The sequence below is a fragment of the Capsicum annuum genome, chromosome 12 (assembly GCF_002878395.1).
Source record: "Capsicum annuum cultivar UCD-10X-F1 chromosome 12, UCD10Xv1.1, whole genome shotgun sequence".
Classification (NCBI taxonomy): Eukaryota; Viridiplantae; Streptophyta; class Magnoliopsida; order Solanales; family Solanaceae; genus Capsicum; species Capsicum annuum.
Genome location: NC_061122.1, coordinates 123,923,445 through 123,943,751, shown reverse-complemented (window position 1 = coordinate 123,943,751; position 20,307 = coordinate 123,923,445).

Sequence of the window (20,307 nt, the reverse complement as noted above, 5' to 3'; positions counted from 1 at the left end):
CTACTGTTCAGGCCAACCCAATGGCCAATACTACTGCACCCAGGATTTAGAACTTCACTCGAATAAATCCTTCCTTATTTTCAGGATCTAAGTCGGAAGAGGATCCACAAGAGTTCCTTGATTAGGTTCAGAAAATCACAGATATTATAGGAGTGAATTCTAGTGAGAGTGTTGAGTTAGCTTCCTATCAGCTACATGATGTAGCTTATATGTGGTTTAAGAAGTGGAAGTTAGATAGGGGCAAAGATGTAGGGCCTATATGTAACGCCTTAAGTCTGAACCCCAGACATCACACGGTACTCATAATCCCCAAGAACCATAAGCTAACCCATGGCTGGTACCTGCTGCAATCACTGCATAATAATAACTCTGTAATAATGCAGAAATTAAGCTGAATCTGCCATAAGGTACATAACTAAAATCAAACACTGAATACTAATCAATAAATAATGACAACTAAACAATTATCTAAAATAATCTAGTCTGAAGAGCCTCTAACTGACTGTCCGAATATGGAGTTGATGGGACAATCCCCCAACTAACTCCAACCATTGAAGTGATGATAACTGAAATAATATTTTTTCCTTGAACTATGAGGACTCACCACTAAATCTATTACTAATATCTAGGCTGCTAGGTACAATTAGGAGCCCGTGCATCTGAACCTATGATATAAGACATCATAGTGCAAAAGAAAGATATGCGCCAGTACTTTAAATGTATTGGTATGCTAGGTAAGGTAATGCTAAATGCAGGGGTTCATATGCATGAACAGTAACCGGCTAAGATATCATCAATATAATTGAGTGCGAATATAGTAAAATGTTAATTATGCAATGCTATGCATATAATGATGCATACTGTAACTGAGATCACACGTAGTACTGGATAATGAGTTTCAAAAAATGAGTGAATATTTTTTGAGTTTACTAATACTGTATTACTGTTAACTGAGTGATTGTTTCTGATAGTCCTAATTTTGTAGAACTGAATTGAGTTCTAAACTAAGTTGGGTGACTGTATTTGACAGTACTGATTCTGAAACTGAACTGAAGTTTTATACTAAGTCTGAAACTAAAACTGAAATTGTGGGAGTATTTATCTAACCAACATACCCCAATTACGAACTGAGTTGGGGTCTAACCTGTAACCCCAGTTGGAAGGGTGCTACCACCTTGCCAAGGGATACTAACAATGGCTATGAGTTAATTCTCTCTGGTAAGAAGCCCTTTTGTCAACCCTCACTAATAGGAAAACTCATACAAGATATATCAACCCCAGACTGGCAAAAAGAAATCTCAACCTATGCTATCTACATAGTTCTATAATGTAGGGACTGCTACTAAGAGTCAAACCTTTTTTACTGATACGAATGCCCCCTTCCCTAGGTTTGCTCAGTGCTGATTTTTACTTCCAACTGAATAGTCACTGAACTGATTTCCAGACTGTACTAGGCTTAACTGAACTGTTATTGATTGTGATGTGTCACTAAACTAGATTGAGTTCACTGATTTTCTTAACTGACTGAATAAACTGAGTTCTGTTGCTGACTAAGTGTACTAAGTTCTATTACTGACTGAGTACTACTGTACGTGACATTACTGGGACTATTCTGAAACTACTATAAATCTAGGTAGCAGCTAGATTGTTGGGTATTATATACTCCTAGGACTCGATAGCATAGATAGTAAAAATATAGCACAACCTTGAAAACATGATAACTAGTCACTTTGTCACAATTCATTCATTGATGCATTTTAGCAAACACTTGCGTGGCATGAACTTGTACACATACTATTATGTCATGATTCACTATTCAACTCGCGTGAACATTATATCAAATACTTGGGGCATAGTTTATGCACATAATACTAGTCAACATGCAAGCATCATGATCACAATTTCAAACTCACAAATTTGAGGGTTTCCAATATGGAAATACATAAAACTACACACATGCTATTTAATTCACATGACTTTTGTAATTAATCATGGATTAGAACCCAAATAAAATCAAAATCATGAATACAATTTAACTCAACATGGAATTCATGAAAGCAACCATCTTGAAATATTAAAAGAGGTTCTTGAACTCCAAGGGTGGAAAGAAACCCTTGGATGAACACCTAACATACCTTGATAAGTAAATTTATGAAGATTGATGGTGTGTTCTTGAAGATTAGTCTTGAAATTTAAATACCCTAGGATTTGTTCTTGAGTAAATTTTAGAGAGAATGAGAGATTTTTCCTTTAGAGTAGGTTAATTTCATGTTTTTAGGGTTGATTAAGGGTGGTAAAATAACTCAAATACCCCTCTGGAAGCAGAGTTTTAATGACCGAAAACATGCCCAGTAACACGGTGAGCGATGCACTATATCGATGGTATTAACATGATGGCCAACGCACCGCATTAAGTGTGTGGTGATTCACTAGAATTGCACTGAAAGCTGGGGAAATTATCCGTCGACGCGATGGGCAATGCGATGCGTCAGATTGCATCGACCCACTATTTTGGCCACTTGAATATAATTCAAATGAGGTCCGAAAAATCCAAAAATCACCTGAATTAACCTATTGACACACCTGATCATGATTCAATCCAAGGATCGACATTTTATGGTCTTAAGGGTCATAAAATAAGATCGCCAAATTATGAAGGCTAAAAAAATTCAAGGTGTAAACACAACTGAAATTTCTTAGTCTGGGACCTCTTTCCAAGCTTTAACGGACTAAGTTAAGATAAGGATTTTGTGGGGTCTTACAATATCTCCCCTTGGAAACATTCATCCTCGAATAAGACTGACTAAGCTGAGAATACTGATAGCTTGAATTTACATACTGATCATGCTCAACTGAAGCATGATTAAGTTTTGAAGACATGACACATGACTAAGTTTTTTCATGAACGTATACATGATATGAGAATTCTATGCAACTGAACTGATACAGAGTTATAAAGGTAATTTGAGCATGGAATTGAGTAAATTCTAGGAAAATTATTACCTTAAGCCGAGTCTGAGTTTGCGGAGAAGAGGTGAGGATTCTTAGTCCGCATATCTGCTTCTGCTTCCTAAGTATCTCCCTCAACGGATTGATTCCGCCAAAGAACTTTGACTGGAGGAACCTCTTTGTTCCTTAGTTTTCAACCCTGAAAATCAAGAATTACGATTGGATTTTCTCATAAGAGAGGTTTTTCTAGACATCAATGCCCTCTATTGAGACTACAACTGTTGGGTAAACTATGCACTTCTTTAGCAAGGATACATTAAACACTGGGTACACTAAAACTAAGTTTGAAGGAAATTCAAGTTCGTAAGCTACCTTTTTAAAATGGCTGAGAATTCGGTAAGGACCGATGTATCGGGGAATAAGTTTCCCCTCTTTGCCAAACCTCTTCACTCTTTTCATAGGAGAGATTTTCAAATATACAAAGTCACCAAACTCAAATCGAGATCCTTTCTTTTCATATCGGCATATGATTTCCGTCATCTCTGAGCTGTCTTGAGTCTTTTTCCTGATCAACTAAACTTTTTCTAAGGCATCAAATACTAAGTTAGGCCCTACCATTACAGCCTCACCCACTTCAAACCAACTAATAGGGGATCTACATCTCCTCTCATAGAGCGCCTCAAACAGAGCCATCTAAATGTTGGAATGATAACTGTTATTATATGTAAACTCAATCAAAGGCAAGTGGTCATCCTAACTACCCTTAAATTTGATGGAATACGCTCTTAGAATATCTTCTAAAGTTTGAATGGTCCTTTCTGCTTGACCATCTATCTGAGAGTGGGAGGCTGTACTGAGGTGAACTTGGGTACCAAGACCTTTTTAGAAGGCTTTCCAGAAATGACTGGTGAATTGCGTACTTCTATCTGAAATAATGGACAACGAAACTCCGTACAATTTGATTAACTCTCTAACATAGAGCTTGGCATAATCCTTGGTTGAATAAGAGGTATGAACTGGTAAGAAATGAGATGATTTGGTCAACCTATCTACTATGACCCAAATCGAATCATGTTGGCGGCAATTATGGGGTAAACCCATAAGAAAATTCATGTTCACTTCCACCCACTTCCATGTGGAAATACTGAACTCTTGCATAGACCCACTAGGCTTCTGATGCTCAATCTTAACCTCCTGATATAAAAAGCACTAAGCCATAAATTTTTAATGTCTTTCTTCATCCCACTCCACCAATAGACCTCCCGCAAATTATGGTACATCTTAGTGGCCCCTGGGTGAAATGAGTAGCATGCTCCACGCATCTCTATAAGAATCCTCTATCTCATACTATCCATACATGGAACACATAGTCTACCCTAGCAGCGTAACACACTATCTCCCCCTTAGGAGAAAACTTCTACTTTCTGATCTCTGACTAACTCTTTTAGTTTAACTAAACTGGGATCTCTGCTCTTCTTTTCTTTTACCTTGGAAACCAAAGAGGATTCCAAACTATTCTTCGCCCACACTGTAAGACCCCACAAAGTTCCCTCGTATTCTGAGCCTTAGAGCATGTTAAGCAAAGTGTAATTCTGGTTTTAAAAGATTGAGAAGTGACTTCCTAAATGATTGATGTTTCAACCATATAGAATTTTCTTAAATTCAAATTTTTTTTCATGTAGAGAATTAAATTAGCTTTCCAATGATACAAATTTTGTCCAAATTCGGTATCGGGGTGAGAAGTTATGATTATTTTACTAAGAGTTGTCAGAATCGCCCGGGTGTGACGGACGATCCGACGGATCGTCGAGTCTATGACAGGCTGTCGCTCGGCCCGTCGTAACCAAGGCAGTAACTCTCTTTTTTGTCCTAAGTGCGACGGCCAAAATGACAGACTGTTAAGGTTGCGACGGACCATCACTGGGACCGTCACGCTCAGGCAATGTGGCCTCATCCTAGTTAATGTGCAACGGAAAACACGACAGACCATCAGGTTGAGCGACGGACAATCACTTCGACTGTCATATCAAGGCAGTTTGTTCTTTTTTACGACCAGAATGTGATGGATGACGCAACGGACCGTCAGGCTAGCGACAGATCATCGCTTTGATCGTCGCAGCCCTCGTTCAGTATTTTTAAGTCCTTTTTAAAAGGTGCTTTTGCGAATTTTTCCTTTTAACCCTTAGATATATTCTATGCGAACTTGATAGCCTCATTATCTCCCAAAATATCCAAAGGCTAGGGTTTCTCCCTTAAGAGCAAATCCAAAACCCTTCCCTAAGAAATCTAAGAACTCACCATAGATTCTACAAATTGCGTTAAGATTTTAGTTCCCCAAGTTCAAAGGTTGCAAGAATTCTCTCTCAAGAGTAAGAAGAAGAGTTTAGAGCAAGCTTGTTCATTCAATTTCATAATCTACGGTATGTGGGGTTTTGAACAAGGGTAATCCTTTCATCCTTATGCTCAAAGGCTTATTTAAACTAAGATTTTCTGCAATCTATGAGATTTTATATGAATTTGAATTAGGGCTTTTTACCCATTTTTATTTATTGCAATATTTTGATGTTTCCCATGAATTCAGAGTCTAATGGCATGATTGTCACATATTTTCTTGACAAATTATAGCTGGGTCTATACCCTATGATTTTAATCCTTGAGAAATTAATATTTTAAATGTTTGAGATATTGAAGTATATGAGCATGTTGATATTTTGAGACAAATTGCTGAAATTTTCCGATTTCTACATGAGTTATAAATCTATATACTATCCATTATGTTTTTGATGAGTTCTAACTTGAGATTAAATTATGGGTTATTAAGCCCTACTTGAGACTTGAGATTTTATGAACTATTATGCTATAAGCACTCATGATTTGAGTATTCTGAGATTATTGAGAAATGTTTTGACCTAATGGTTATTGAGTTTTGAAATCCACTCTACTACATGAGAAAACAAATTTGATTATTGGGTTCTTATTGAGCCATGAGATTATTCTAAAGTGGATTTTCATGGGATGAGCAAGATAAACTAAGGGGAGTAGTATTTAGTACCGAGTTGGGTAAGTTACCACAGTTTCTTACCCCAGAACTACGTGCCACCGTAGGTTAGGCCTAAGGCTGAGATGATTGTTGGGCCTAAGGTCGATATATTGAGCCTAAGGCTGAGATAAGTGATCACTGAGTTGAGTTTATATTCTTTGGCAAGTGTATGATGTCTCTCCCCAATGTCAGGTCTCTTCCTTAGGAGGACAAAACGTTAGACTCTATGTAGCTCTCATGGTTTATGTCTGTTAAGAGAACCTCCCTTGATACAATTTATTTTCCTAATATTAAAGTAGCGGATTTGCTCCCTAAGACCAAAGTATTTTCCATTTATATAAGTATTTTCTCTAAAGCTGTGAGATAAGTTATTTCCCTAGACTAGATTATCTTTCCATTGAGATAGAATGATTTTCCTAAAGCTTGAAATGAGATATTTTCCTAAAGTGAATGAAATACCTTCAAGTATGTTTCAATGTAATATGATTCTGAATTCCAAGTACTTGAGTTCAAAAGAGTTATGAGTTATTGAGCATTAAAGAAGTTTTACTCTCCATGAGACATATGAATAGGTTGAAAGTATTGTTTAAAGTTTTCTTTTGCCTATGGCTAATGAGAATAAGAGAAGATGACTGATTTTAAAGTTAAACTATGATGATTAACAAGATTTTTGTTACATGCTCCATTCTACATGATTCATGAGCTTTACGTTTTATACTTATTCAAGCCATGTGTGTCATTACTTATTGAATGCATGATATGATTAAAGAGTATTGATGTTGTTTTATATAAATGCATGCACGCCCATATACTCAGTACATTCCCAAGTGCTGATCCACATATATGTCAATGTGTTATATTGTCTTATAATGTAGGTTCCGGTGCTCAGTCCTAGCCTCATCAGTGATTTTCAAGTACCTCTGTCTACATCCCTACAGTGGTGAGTCCTTATGGTTTGAGGACCTATCATCAGATATTTCAGTATTTGAGAGACTATGTTATTACTTTCAGTTCATTTCGAGTCAGTTAGGGACCTGTCCTAATGGCTCTCTAGTTCATGGATTAGTAGAGGCTTTCATAGACTAGTTATCAGATTGTGGTTGTATTGAGGTTTTCTGATATTGCTTGGTCATTTGGACCAAGCATTTTCTCCGTATTTCCTTTCATATGATATAACTATGCTAGTGTTTGAATTATTTTATCTTAAAATGAGTGTTATTAGTAGAAACAGGATCAAAGGGTTAGCTTTGGGCTATTTGTATCCTTAAGCATCGTGTGACGTCCCGGGATGCAATTTCGAGTCGTTACAAACTTGGTATCAGAGCCTAAGTTTTAAGGAGTTCTAAGGAGTCTGACAAGCCACATTAAGTAGAGTCTTGATCATCGGTGTGTAGCGAGCCACATCTATAAGCAAGAGGCTACGAGATATTTTATGAAAAAAAAGTTGTTTCTTTTTTCAGAATCTATCATGCCTACAGTTGTCCCTCTCATCTAATAATTTGTGCTCTTCTATTTTAGAAAATGCCTCTCCGAAGAGCGAATGCCCGCAGGAATGATGACAAGCAACCCCCATCTGTTGATCCTTTGAATGAGACTATGTTTCATGCTGAGTTTTGGGAAACCTTTTAGGCATTAGCCCAAGCAGTGTCTGCCAACGTTCGGGCCAATAACCAGGCCGCAGTTGCTAATCAGCAAGGAGGAGATGTAGATACTGCTAAGATTTATGATTTTATGCAGATGAATCTGCCAGAGTTTTTGGGTCCAAGGTGGGTGAGGACCCAAAGTTGTACCTTGAGGTGGTGAGAAAGCTCACACAGGTGATGCATGTTTCTGCGGAAGAAAGTATTAAATTGGCGTCTTACAGGCTGAAGGACATTGCTTATGACTGGGTTGTATCATGGAGGAAGGGTAGAGGTGATAATGTTGTTCCTATGACCTGACAGGTATTTCAAGATGCATTTTTTGACAAGTTCTTTCCACTTAAGATGAAGGAGGCAAAGATTGAGGAGTTTATGAACTTGAGGTAGGGCTTCATAACTTTTAAGGAGTACTGCTTGAAGTTCAACCAGTTGGCCAAGTATGCTCCTGATTTTATTTCTAACACTCGGGATAGTATGAGCAAGTTTGTGACCGGTATTTCTGGGTTGGTACTGAAGGAGTGTAGGACTGTGATGTTGCATAGAGATATGGATCTATCTTGGTTGATGATGCATGCCTAGCAGATAGAGGTAGATAAGATTATAGAGAGAGATCGAGTGAGGGGTAACAAGAGGGCTAGATCTGAGCAGCATAAGTATAGCCAGCCTAGGTTTAATGAAAGGAACAGCCCTCAGTTTCAGAGGCATCCGTCTATGCCAGTGCCTTCATCAGCTAGTGCTCTCATGCCTAGAAATAGGCAGTAGTAAGGGGGCAGATCCTTTATGTCTAGGTCGCAGAACAGTGTTGGTAACTTGCCCCATTATCCTCCTTGTGCTAAGTATGGTAGGGATCATCTCGGTGAGTGTTTCATAGATTTAAGGGGCTATTTTGGTTGTGGAAAGTAGGTCCATAAACTTAGAGATTGTCCTCATTCTAGACAGGGGAACAGAGATACCCGACCTCAGGCATAAGATACTAGTGCACCAGCTTCTGTACCCCATCCCACCCCTGCTCAGGGCGTTTCATCTAGTACTACTGGCGGTCTGTGCCAGAACAGATTCTATACCTTACCATCCAATTAAAAGTAGGAGAACTCTCTTGATGTTGTTACTGGTATGCTCCGCGTCTTTTATTTTGATGTTTATATGTTTTTGGACCCCGGGTCAAGTCTCTCTTATGTGACCCCACTTGTAGCTGTGAATTTCAAAATGAGTCCAAAAAGATTTCTAAGCCCTTCCTAGTTTCTACACCAGTAGGAGAGTCAGTTGTTGCTAAATAAGTGTATAGAGATTGTCTTGTTACTTTTCTTCATAGAGTCATACTTACGAATTTGATAGAGTTAGACATGGTGTATTTTAACCTTATTATGGGTATTGATTGACTTCATTCTTGTTATGTATCTATAGATTATCGTACCCGTATGGCCAAGTTTTAGTTTCCTGATGAACCAGCTTTTGAGTGGTCTGAGAGTTCGGTATCTCCCAAGAGTCATTTTATCTCCTATCTCAAAGCCAGAAAGCTAATATCTAAGGGTTGCATCTATCACCTAGTTAGAGTCAAAGACACTAAGTTCGAGGCTCCAACTATTCAGTCATTCGAAATTGTTAATGATTTTCCAAATATTGTTTAGAAGATCTCCCAGGGGTATCTCCCGTATAGAGAGATAGAATTCGGTATTGACCTTCTTCTCCATACTCATCCCATTTCTATTTCGGCAAACCGTATGGCACCTACAGAGCTTATGGAGTTGAAAGAGAAACTCAAAGATCTTTTAGACAAAGGTTTCATTAGGTCCAATATTTTTCCTTGGGCACACCTGCCTTATTCGTGCAAAAGAAAGATCGTTCTTTACGTATGTGCATTGACTATCGTCAGCTTAACAAGGTCATAGTGAAAAATAAGTATCTTCTTTCTAGAATTGATAACCTGTTTGATCAGTTGCAAGGTGGAAGTTATTTCTTCAAGATAGACCTTAGATCCAGCTATCATCAACTTAAAGTGAGGGAATGTGATATTCCAAAGACAACCTTCCGAACCCACTATGGTCACTTTGAGTTTCTAGTCATGTCTTTCAGGCTAACCAATAACCCAAAAGCTTGTATGGACCTCATGAATCAAGTGTTCAAGCAATATCTCAATATGTTTGTTATAGTGTTCATAGATGACAGCCTTGTGTACTCCCGTAATAAGAGTGACCATGCGAATCACCTTAAAATTGTCTTGTAAACTCTTAGAGATCACCAGTTGTTCACCAAATTTAGTAAGTATGAATTTTGGATTAGGTCTGTAGCCTTTCTAGGTCATATTGTTTCAGCCGAAGGTATTAGAGTTGATCCCCAAAAGACAGAAGCTGTGAGAAATTGGCCTAGGCCTATCTCCTAATCTGACATTAGAAGTTTCTCGGGTCTAGTAGGCTACTACCATCATTTTGTTGAAGGTTTATCTTCTATTGCGTCTCCCATGACCCGGTTGACTCAAAAGAAAGTTAAATTCTAGTGGTCAGATTCCTGTGAGAAGAGTTTTTAGGATTTGAAGACCTGACTTACTTCAGCCCCTGGGCTGACTTTGCCTGATGGTATAGATGGTTTTGTGGTGTATTGTAATGCCTTTAGAATTGGTTTGGGTTATGTGTTGATGCAAAGAGGTAAGGTTATATCCTATGCCTCTAGACAGTTAAAGCCGCATGAGAAGAATTACCCAACCCATGATCTTGAGTAAGCTGCTCACTACTAGAAAATTGCTTATTACCTGGGGATTTTCATAGGGATAATGTGATAAAATCCCCATGTAATTTGATTACCTAGGGATTTTCTTACCAATTAGAATTCAAAGGAAATACCTTCGTAGATAATTATTACCTGCGGATTTATAAAATCCCTAGGTAATTTAGCTACGGAAATAAATCTGCAGATATGCTATTTTCGGATTTACCTGCGAATTTTCACAAAAAAAATGACAAATTATTCCCCACAAATATTCTCAAGTAAATTCCTAGGTAATTTAGCTGCGGAAATAAATCCGTAGGTACATTATTTGCGGATTTATTTGCGATTAAACATCAAAATTTTGCATGAATTATTTGGTAAAATTTCATAAAAAGGATTTTACCTGCGGATTTTTAGGAAAAAAATTTCCAAATTATTCCCCACGAAAGTTCCCAAGTAAATCCCTAAGTAATTTAGCTGCAAAAATAATCCGCAGGTACGTTATTTACGAATTTATTTGCAATTAACCATAAAAAATTTGCATGAATTATTTGGTAAAAATTCTTGCAGATATTTATGAAACTATTCCGCAAGAAAATTCTTATGAAATATCCCAAGTAAATTCGCAAGAAAAAAATTTTCAAGAAAATTTTCATAAATATTTAGCATGTACATCCCCATAAAAGTTCTCAAATAATAATTCACACGTAAATTACTAAAAACATTTCACAATTAATCAAAAATCTATTCAAAACCTTCAATAAGTCTCAAAAACATCATTCAATACAAATCAAATGTAAACCCTTACGGCTAACAAAAAAAACATAATGGAAAACATCCACATCAACAATGTATGATTCTTAAATAGTCCAAAACAAAATATCTTAAACTTGAATCCTCAGAGTCACCATCACTCTCATCCTCATAAGCTTGGTTGTCTTCTTGAGATGGGCGTTCATCATTTGCAGATGATTTATTGTATACATGCTTCATCAACAAGTCTAATTCCTTTCTCATCCTCCTTCCACAATTGATGCGCAACTAATATTTCTTGTTTCTTTCTTTCAAACTCATTCTGCATAAGAATATGTTAATTCAGGTCATAAAAAGTGCTAAGAATACACTATTAGCATAAACTATATGATATTATAGTATCAAATAAAATCATAACAATCAACAAATATAAATTTGTCTATATTAGCATTGTCAAGTAACTAAACTTAACTATTTTCAAGTCACCAGTACATATTTCAAGTCACTACACTTGACCATTTTCAAGTAACTAATTCACATTTCAAGTCCACTACACTTAACCATTTTCAATTCACAAGTACATATTTCAAATCACTACACTTAACCATTTTCAAATAATTAATTCACATTTCAAGTAATTATACTTGACCATTTTCAAGTAACTATACTTAACCATTTTCAAGTAACTAATTCACATTTCAAGTAACTACACTTTAACAATTTTCAAGTCACTCGTACACATTTCAAGTCACTATACTTAACCATATTTTCAAGTAGCTACCACTACTAGAAAAAACAAGAAAAGCGACCACAAAAACCAACCACATGTGGTCGCTTTTCCTGTTTTCACTTCAAGTAGCTAATTCACTTCATAAGTTACCAAACTAAACTAAATTAGAAGATCACATTTCAAGTACGTACACTTAAAACATTTTTAAGTTGTTAATTCACTTCTGAAAGTGACCATGTACTTTACTAAATTCAAAACAAAAGTTCACATTTCAAGTTCCTACACTTAAGCATTTCAAGTAACTAATTCACTTCACAAGTGACCATGTACTTTACTAAATTCAAAACAAAAGTTTACATTTCAAGTACCTACACTTAAACATTTCCAACTCACTAATTCACTTCTTAACTGACCAACACAGACCCAGTATATTCCCACAAAGTGAGGTCTGGGGAGGGTAAAATGTAAGCAGTCCATACCGCTACCTCCGAAGAAGTAGAGAGGTTGTTTTGGTACACCCTCGGCTCAAGAGAGAGAATATTATACCAAGGTTGTAAATGCCACTTGAAACAGGATGTATAACATAACAGAAATAAGAGATAAAAATAATACAATAAATATCAAAGAAATACAAAATAAGTACAAGCAATACGAAATAAGAAATAAGAAAATGGATACTCTCCTAGTAGTAAACAAACACTCACAAAACTAAGACCCCTACCACACCCCCACTCTCCTAGCACTTACCCACCACCCACATACTCACACTGGTCGTCTACCCTAATCCGTGACCTGCACACCTCCTAAATTCCAATTAAAAAAAAAATTTCAATACATTTCTATGATCAATTCTTCATTTCGATGCAGGAAAGTAAAAAAATTGAGCTGATAAAACAAATAAACAACCAAAAGAATACAGAAATAACCAACTTCTCTTCTGGAGTTTAATTTCAAATATTATTTCCAATTCAACTTCAAACATATGTTCAAATGGAACCAAAAGATCTGATAGACCATATGTTAACGAAAAAAATAAAGATCTCTTCTTCATTAATCGATGCAGCCAAGTAGATAAATTAAGCTAGAAATCAAATTAACAACCAAAGAGAACAAAAAACAGCCCAACTTATTAACTAAACTTCAATGTCAAATATTTTTTCCAATTTGAACTTCAAATATTTATTCAAATGAACCCTAAGGATCTAACAGTAATGAAAAATAAAGCTCTTTACATATCCAGATCCTACTTCATCTACTTATCCCCAAATTCCAATAAAAAAATATTTTCAATGCATTTCTATGCTAAATTCTTTATTCTTAGATTCACAGCAGGCAAGTAAACAAATTGACAAGCCTTATTAATAAAAAATAAATCTCTCCACATATTCCCGATCCCACTTCATCTGCTAATCCCCAAATTCCAATAAAAATAATACTTTCAATACATCTCTATGCTGAATTCTTGATTCTTTGATAGATGCAGGCGAGTAAACAATTGAACTGATAAAAAAAATCAATTATAAATAGTAAAAAATAATAGAAAAGATTATCAAGTCTAACCATCTTTGATATCTTCTTCCTCCTCGTCCTCATCACTATCAACAGCAGCTTCGAGGTCAAAGAATTCTGAACCAGTCCTCCTTTTAGGGCTTTTTCTACCACCATTATTATCATCATCTTCGTCCTCATCATAATATTCCTCCGTGGTTGGTGGCGGTTTTGTCTGCTGGAGCTGTTGAGAGAGGTGCCAGAGCAGCGGCTGGTGGGCTCGAGCTGGTAGGGATGGCGGTTGGTCGCTGGTCTCAAACGACCTTCGACGCTGGTGAGTTGCCGGTGGAGCAGTGACGGGGAAGGGGAAGGGTTAGCAACTTTGGTGGCTTTTGTTCTTTGAGAAAGAGAGAGAGTAGAGAGAAATTAGAGAGAGGAAGAGGGTGGTGTGCGACTGCTTTCTTTGAAAATGGAGGGGTAGGGTTTCTGTTGGATTAAAAAGGAAGGCAAAAAGAAATACAATCTCAGATGTTGGATCAAATTTGATCGATGGAGGATCAAATTTGATCTATGGCTGAGATCTAGTTATTAATAATATGATCAAAATTGGATGAAAAATTTTAATTAAGTCTAATTAGACATCATTTGGCTAGAATTGTAATAAATTGAATAAAATTAGGTTAAAATTGTTATCAATTAACAAATCAGCTAAAATTTAAATAAATTAAATTAAGTTATTTTAATAAATGTTATAAAATAAAAAATGACTAAGAATCAAACAGATTGGGAAATTGAATTGAATTAAGGAAGCTATTTTAATAAATGTACTGCTGATTTAATAATAAAAATGAGAAAAATAATAATATGTCGATATTAAAATAAACTATGTAAAATCAATGTTACGTTAAAAAAATATTATATAAAACTGTTGACAATGAATTTGAAATAAATCAATAATAATCATAATAATATAATGTAATTGTAAATTGTGAATGTGCATATTTGTGAAAATAATTTGATAAATATTAAAAAACTATTAAAAAATTTACGTATGTCACATAGAAAATATTATAAAAAATTTTATTCCTATAATAAATTACGTATGTCAAATAGAAAATATTATATTAAAAACCGATAATAAATTTAAAATAAATTGAGCATAAAAATAATAATAATAACAATAATATAATAATAATAATAATAATAACTTAATAATAAATCCAGGTGGCATCTTTTGATTATTTTCTCTATGAGATTTTGAGAAAATAAATACAACAACTAACCCGATTTAGTCCTACAAATTGGGGTCTGTGGAGGGTAAATTATACGCAGATCGCACCGTTGAGGTAAATAGGTTGTTTTCAATAAACCCTCAGTTCAAAAAAAAATAGTCTGAAGTTATCCAATTTCAAGAAAAATGTTGGTGAAAAATGATTTAATATTGACTGTTGATCAAATATGATGACCAGTTGAGATTAGAATTGAGGAAATGAGTCAAATTGGAATTAGATATTGGATTAAAAATAGAATTGGGAATTTCGATTGAGTCAAATTAAACTCAATTGTCATAAATTGAGTATAAATGGCTAGAATTTAAATAAATTAGAAAAAATAAATTGAATTAGGTAGTTATTTAATAAATGTATTAACTATGTAAAATTAATATTAAAAAATCAATAAAAATTTTATTTTTAATAATTGAGTAGATACTATTTAATAAATGTAGGAAACCCGTAACAACAACACCAACAACAATAATAATAATAGACAATTTGTAAATTATGGGCATGTATACTTGCGAAAATGATTTACCAAATATAGTAACTACAAATTAATATCAAAAAAAGCAATGGATATTAAAACTCAATATAAATGAAATAATAACACAATAATAGCAAGAAAAATAATAATAATCGATATAAATTTGGTTTAAAATGAACCAAATTAAATTCAAAAAATCATTAAAATTGACATTAATTCGATATAAGGCTGGCTAGAATTTAAATAAAATTGAGAAGATAATTGAATCAACTTAGACTACTATTTAAAAATCATAATAATAATAATAATAATAATAAATAAATAAATAAATATTGATCAACAGCTGAGATCTAAAGATTAAGAATTTGGTTAAACAAATTGAATGAAATTTGAAATTGAGTTCAATTGGACACATTTTAGGCTAGGCTTGTAATAAATTGGATAAAATTAGGCTAAAATTGTTATAAATTGGCAAAATCAGGCTAGAAAAATAAATAAGTTGAAGAAAAGTAAATTGTCTAAGGTTGCGGATTAATACAATAATAATAATAATAATAGAAAAATAAATAATATAATTATTCTCAGATTAGATTGTTATTTAAATATAATAATCATAATAATAATAAATAAATATTGATCAATAGCTGAGATCTGAAGATTAAGAATTTGGTTAAAAAATTGAATGAAATTTGAAATTGAGTTCAATTGAACACTATTTGGGCTAGGCTTGTAATAAATTGGATAAAATTAGGCTAAAATTGTTATAAATTGGCAAAATCATGCTTGAAAATAAATAAATTAGAAAAAATTAAATTGACTAAGGTTGCGAATTAATACAACAATAATAATAGTAAAATAAGTAATATAATTATTCTCAGATGAGACTGCTATTTGAATATAATAATAATAAATAAATATTGATCAACAACTGAGATCTAAAGATTAAGAATATTTTTTAAAAAATTGAATGGAATTTGAAATTGAGTTCAATTGAACACAATTTGGGCTAGGCTTGTAATAAATTGGATAAAATTAGGCTAAAATTGTTATAAATTGGAAAAATCAGGATAGAAAATAAATAGATTAGAAAAAATTAAATTGACTAAGGTTGCGGATTAATACAATAATAATAATAGGATTAAAATAAATAATATAATTATTCTCAGATTAGTTATGAATAAATTTCAAAAATAAAAATACGGCACATAAAATATTACTTTAAAATCAACGATAACAATAATTCGAAATAGACACCGATAAATTATGAATATAAAATTTAAAATTTTTAATAATACATATGTGATACCATCTATGTCAATAAACTAATTTTAATTTATTGAGCATCTTTTGCTTGATAATACGTATCCACAGATTTAATGTGTAATTTTTTTTATTTTATGTTTTTTATTCTTCAAATTTATCCTTTTCCTATTTAAATTTTTCAAGTCACAAAATTCCTACATAAATCCCCAAGAAATAATTTCAGCTAAATTTGTAGCAACACAATCCACCGATATATTTCCACCAAAATATCTCTAGGTAAATTCGTAGGATAAATTAATTAAGAATTTTCTACGGATTTAAAAAATATATATATATTTTTCCATATACCTGCGGATTTACCTAGAGATAAAATAACAGCTGATATATTTCCCCAGGTAATGTCGCAGGTAATAATTTTGCAGGTAAATCCTGAAGAATAAATCCCCAGCAAAATTCGCAGAACAAAAACCCCAAATAATTTTTCAGGTAATAAAATCCATTAGATAAATTTCCACCAAAATATCTCTAAGTAAATCCGTAAGATAAATTACCTGGGTATTTTTCTATGGATTTAAAAAAATATATATTTTTTCATATACCTGTGGATTTATCTATAAATAAAATACTCATCGATATATTTTCCCAGGTAATGTCGCAAGTAATAATTTTACAGGTAAATCCCCAAGAATAAATCCCAAGCAAAATTTACAGCACAAAATCCCCAAATAATTTCCCGGGTAATAAAATTCATTACATAAATTTCCACCAAAATATCTCTAAGTAAATCCGTAGGATAAATTACCTGAGAATTTTTCTATGGATTTAATATATATATATATATATTTTCAAATCCTTGCGGATTTACCTAGAGTTAAAATATCCGTCGATATATTTCCCCAGGTAATGTCGCAAGTAATAATTTTGCAGGTAAATCCCTAAGAATAAATCCCTAGCAAAATTCGCAGCACAAAATCCACAAATAATTTTCTTGTTAATAAAATTCATTAAATAAATTTCCACCAGAATATCTCTAAGTAAATCCATAAGATAAATTACCTAAAGATTTTTCTATGGATTTTAAAAAACAAATTCATATACCTACGGATTTACCTAGAGATAAAATACCTGCCGATATATTTCCCCAGGTAATGTCACAAGTAATAATTTTGCAGGTAAATCCCCAAGAATAAATCCCCAGCAAAATTCGCAGAACAAAATCCTTAAATAATTTCTCGGGTAATAAAATTCATTACATAAATTTTCACCAAAACATCTCTAAGTAAATCCATAGGATTAATTACCTAAGGATATTTCTATGGATTTAAAAAATATATATATTTGTTCATATGCCTGTGAATTTACCCAAAGATAAAATTTCCGCTGATATATTTTCCCAGGTAATGTCGCAAGTAATAATTTCATAGGTAAATCCCCAAGAATAAATTCCCAGCAAAATTCGCAGCACAAAATCCCCAAATAATTTTCCAAGTAATAAAATCCATTACATAAATTTCCACCAAAATATCTCTAGATAAATCCATGGGATAAATTACCTAAGGATTTTTTTACAGATTTAAAAAATATATATATTTGTCCATATACCTGCGGATTTACCTAGAGATAAAATACCTGCCGATATATTTCCCCAGGTAATGTCGTAAGTAATAATTTCGCAAGTAAATTCCCAGCAAAATTCGCAGCACAAAATCCCCAAATAATTTTCCAGGTTATAAAATCTATTACATAAATTTCCACCAAAATATTTCTAGGTAAATCCGTAGGATAAATTACCTAAGGATTTTTCTACAGATTTAAAAAATATATATATTTGTCTATATACCTACGAATTTACTTAGAGATAGAATACCCGCCTATATATTTTCCCAGGTAATGTCACATGTAAGAAATTTGCGCAATATGGTGCCAAATTTACCTGTGAAATTTGTTATAAATATATATTTCGTAGGTAATATATTTTAATATTGACGAATTTAATAATTTTATAGGTAAATTCGCATGTATTTCCTGCAATGTTATTCCCTAGGTAAAATCTCTAGGTAATAAGCAGTTTTCTAGCAGTGGCTGTGGTCTTTGCTTTGAAAATTTGGAGACACTATATTTATGGTGTTCATGTTGATGTGTTTACTAATCATAAGAGCTTGCAGTATATGTTTACTCAGAGGGAGTTGAATCTTAGAAAGAAGAGGTGGTTGGAGTTGTTAAAAGACTATGATATGAGTTTGTTGTATTACCCAGGCAAGGCCAACGTAGTGATGAATGCCCTTAACAAGTTGTCTATGGGTGGTGTTGCTCATGTAGAGGAAGGTAAGAAAGAGTTAGCTCGCGATATGTATTGTCTGGCTAGATTGTGTGTTAGGTTGCTTGATTCAGCTGAGGGGAGTGTGTTGCTATAGATTAGTTCCGAATCCTCTTTAGTTTCAGAAGTGAAGGAGAAACAGTATAGAGATCCTAGTTTGGCCAGACTGAAGGAGTCAGTTAAGGGCCAAAAGGTAGAGGTTTTATGCCAAGGGAGAGATGGCATGTTGAGATTTCTAGGTAGATTATGTGTTCCAAGTGTTGATGATTTGAGGCAGAGGATTATGGCTGAAGCACATGGCACATGGTATTCTATTCATCCCGGTACTACTAAGATATACCGCGACTTGCGGGAAATCTATTGGTGGAATGGTATTAAGAAGGATATAGCCGAGTTCGTAGCAAAGTGTGCAACGTGCCAACAGGTTAAGGTAGAGCAACAAAGACCTGGTGGTGTGATGCAAGAGTTTGGTATACCCACTTGGAAGTGGGAGGTGGTGAATATGGACTTCGTAACTGGGTTGCCTCTTTTGCGTCGTCATCATGATTCTATTTGGGTTGTTGTAGATAGGCTGACTAAGCTCGTGCATTTCTTACCCGTTCATACATCTTATGCAGCTGAGGATTATACTAGATTGTATATTCGGGAGTTAGTCAGGCTGCACAGAGTTCCCTCGTATATCATTATGAATAGGGGCACTCAATTTACTTCTCAATTTTGGAGGGCATTCTAGCAGGATCTTGGTACCCAAGTCCTTTTGAGTTTCATTTTTCATCCTCAATAGATCGTTAGGCTGAGAGGACTATTTAAACCCTGGAAGATATGTTGAGGGCATGTGCTCTTGATTTCAAAGGTAGTTAGGATGAGCATTTTCCATTGATAGAGTTTTCTTATAACAATATTTACCATGCTAGCATCGGGATGGCACCATTTGAGGCCTTGTATGGTAGAAAATATAGATCACCCATAAGTTGGTTTAAAGTGGGTGAAGCTGTTGTGACTGGGACTGATGTAGTGCTTGAAGCTATAAAGAATGTTAAGTTGGTTAGAGAGAGGTTAAAGACCACCCAGAGTCATCAAAAGTCTTATACCGATGTGAGGAGAAAAGATCTTAAGTTTGAAATGGGTGATTTGGTATACTTGAAGATTTCACCCATGAAAGGGGTAAAAAGGTTTGGTAAAAAGGGGAAGCTTAGTCCTCGTTATGTTGGCCCCTATAGAGTCTTGAACCGTGTTGGTAAAGTAGCCTATGAAGTTGAGTTGCCAGCAGAGTTGTTAACTGTTCATCCTATCTTTCATGTCTCCGTGCTTAAGACGCATATTGGTGATTTCGTTTAGTAGATCCTTCAGAGAGTCCTGATATTCAGAGCAGTCTTTCATTTGAAGAGATTCCTGTTGAGATTCTTGACTTTCAGATCCATAGATTGAGGAACAAAGAGGTTCCCTTGGTCAAAGTTTTGTGGCGGAACAAGTCAGTTGAGGGCGCTACTTGGGAGGCAGAAGCAGACATGCGAGTCAAGTACCCGCACCTCTTTTTTGCAAGTTCATATCAATCTAAAGGTATTATTCTTAATTCAGCCTTTCTAATCTAAAGTTCATCTATATGTTTCTGTTCTTGCTTGAGTTTTTGCATTTTCTGAGGCATTCGAGAGTTTAGAGAGAT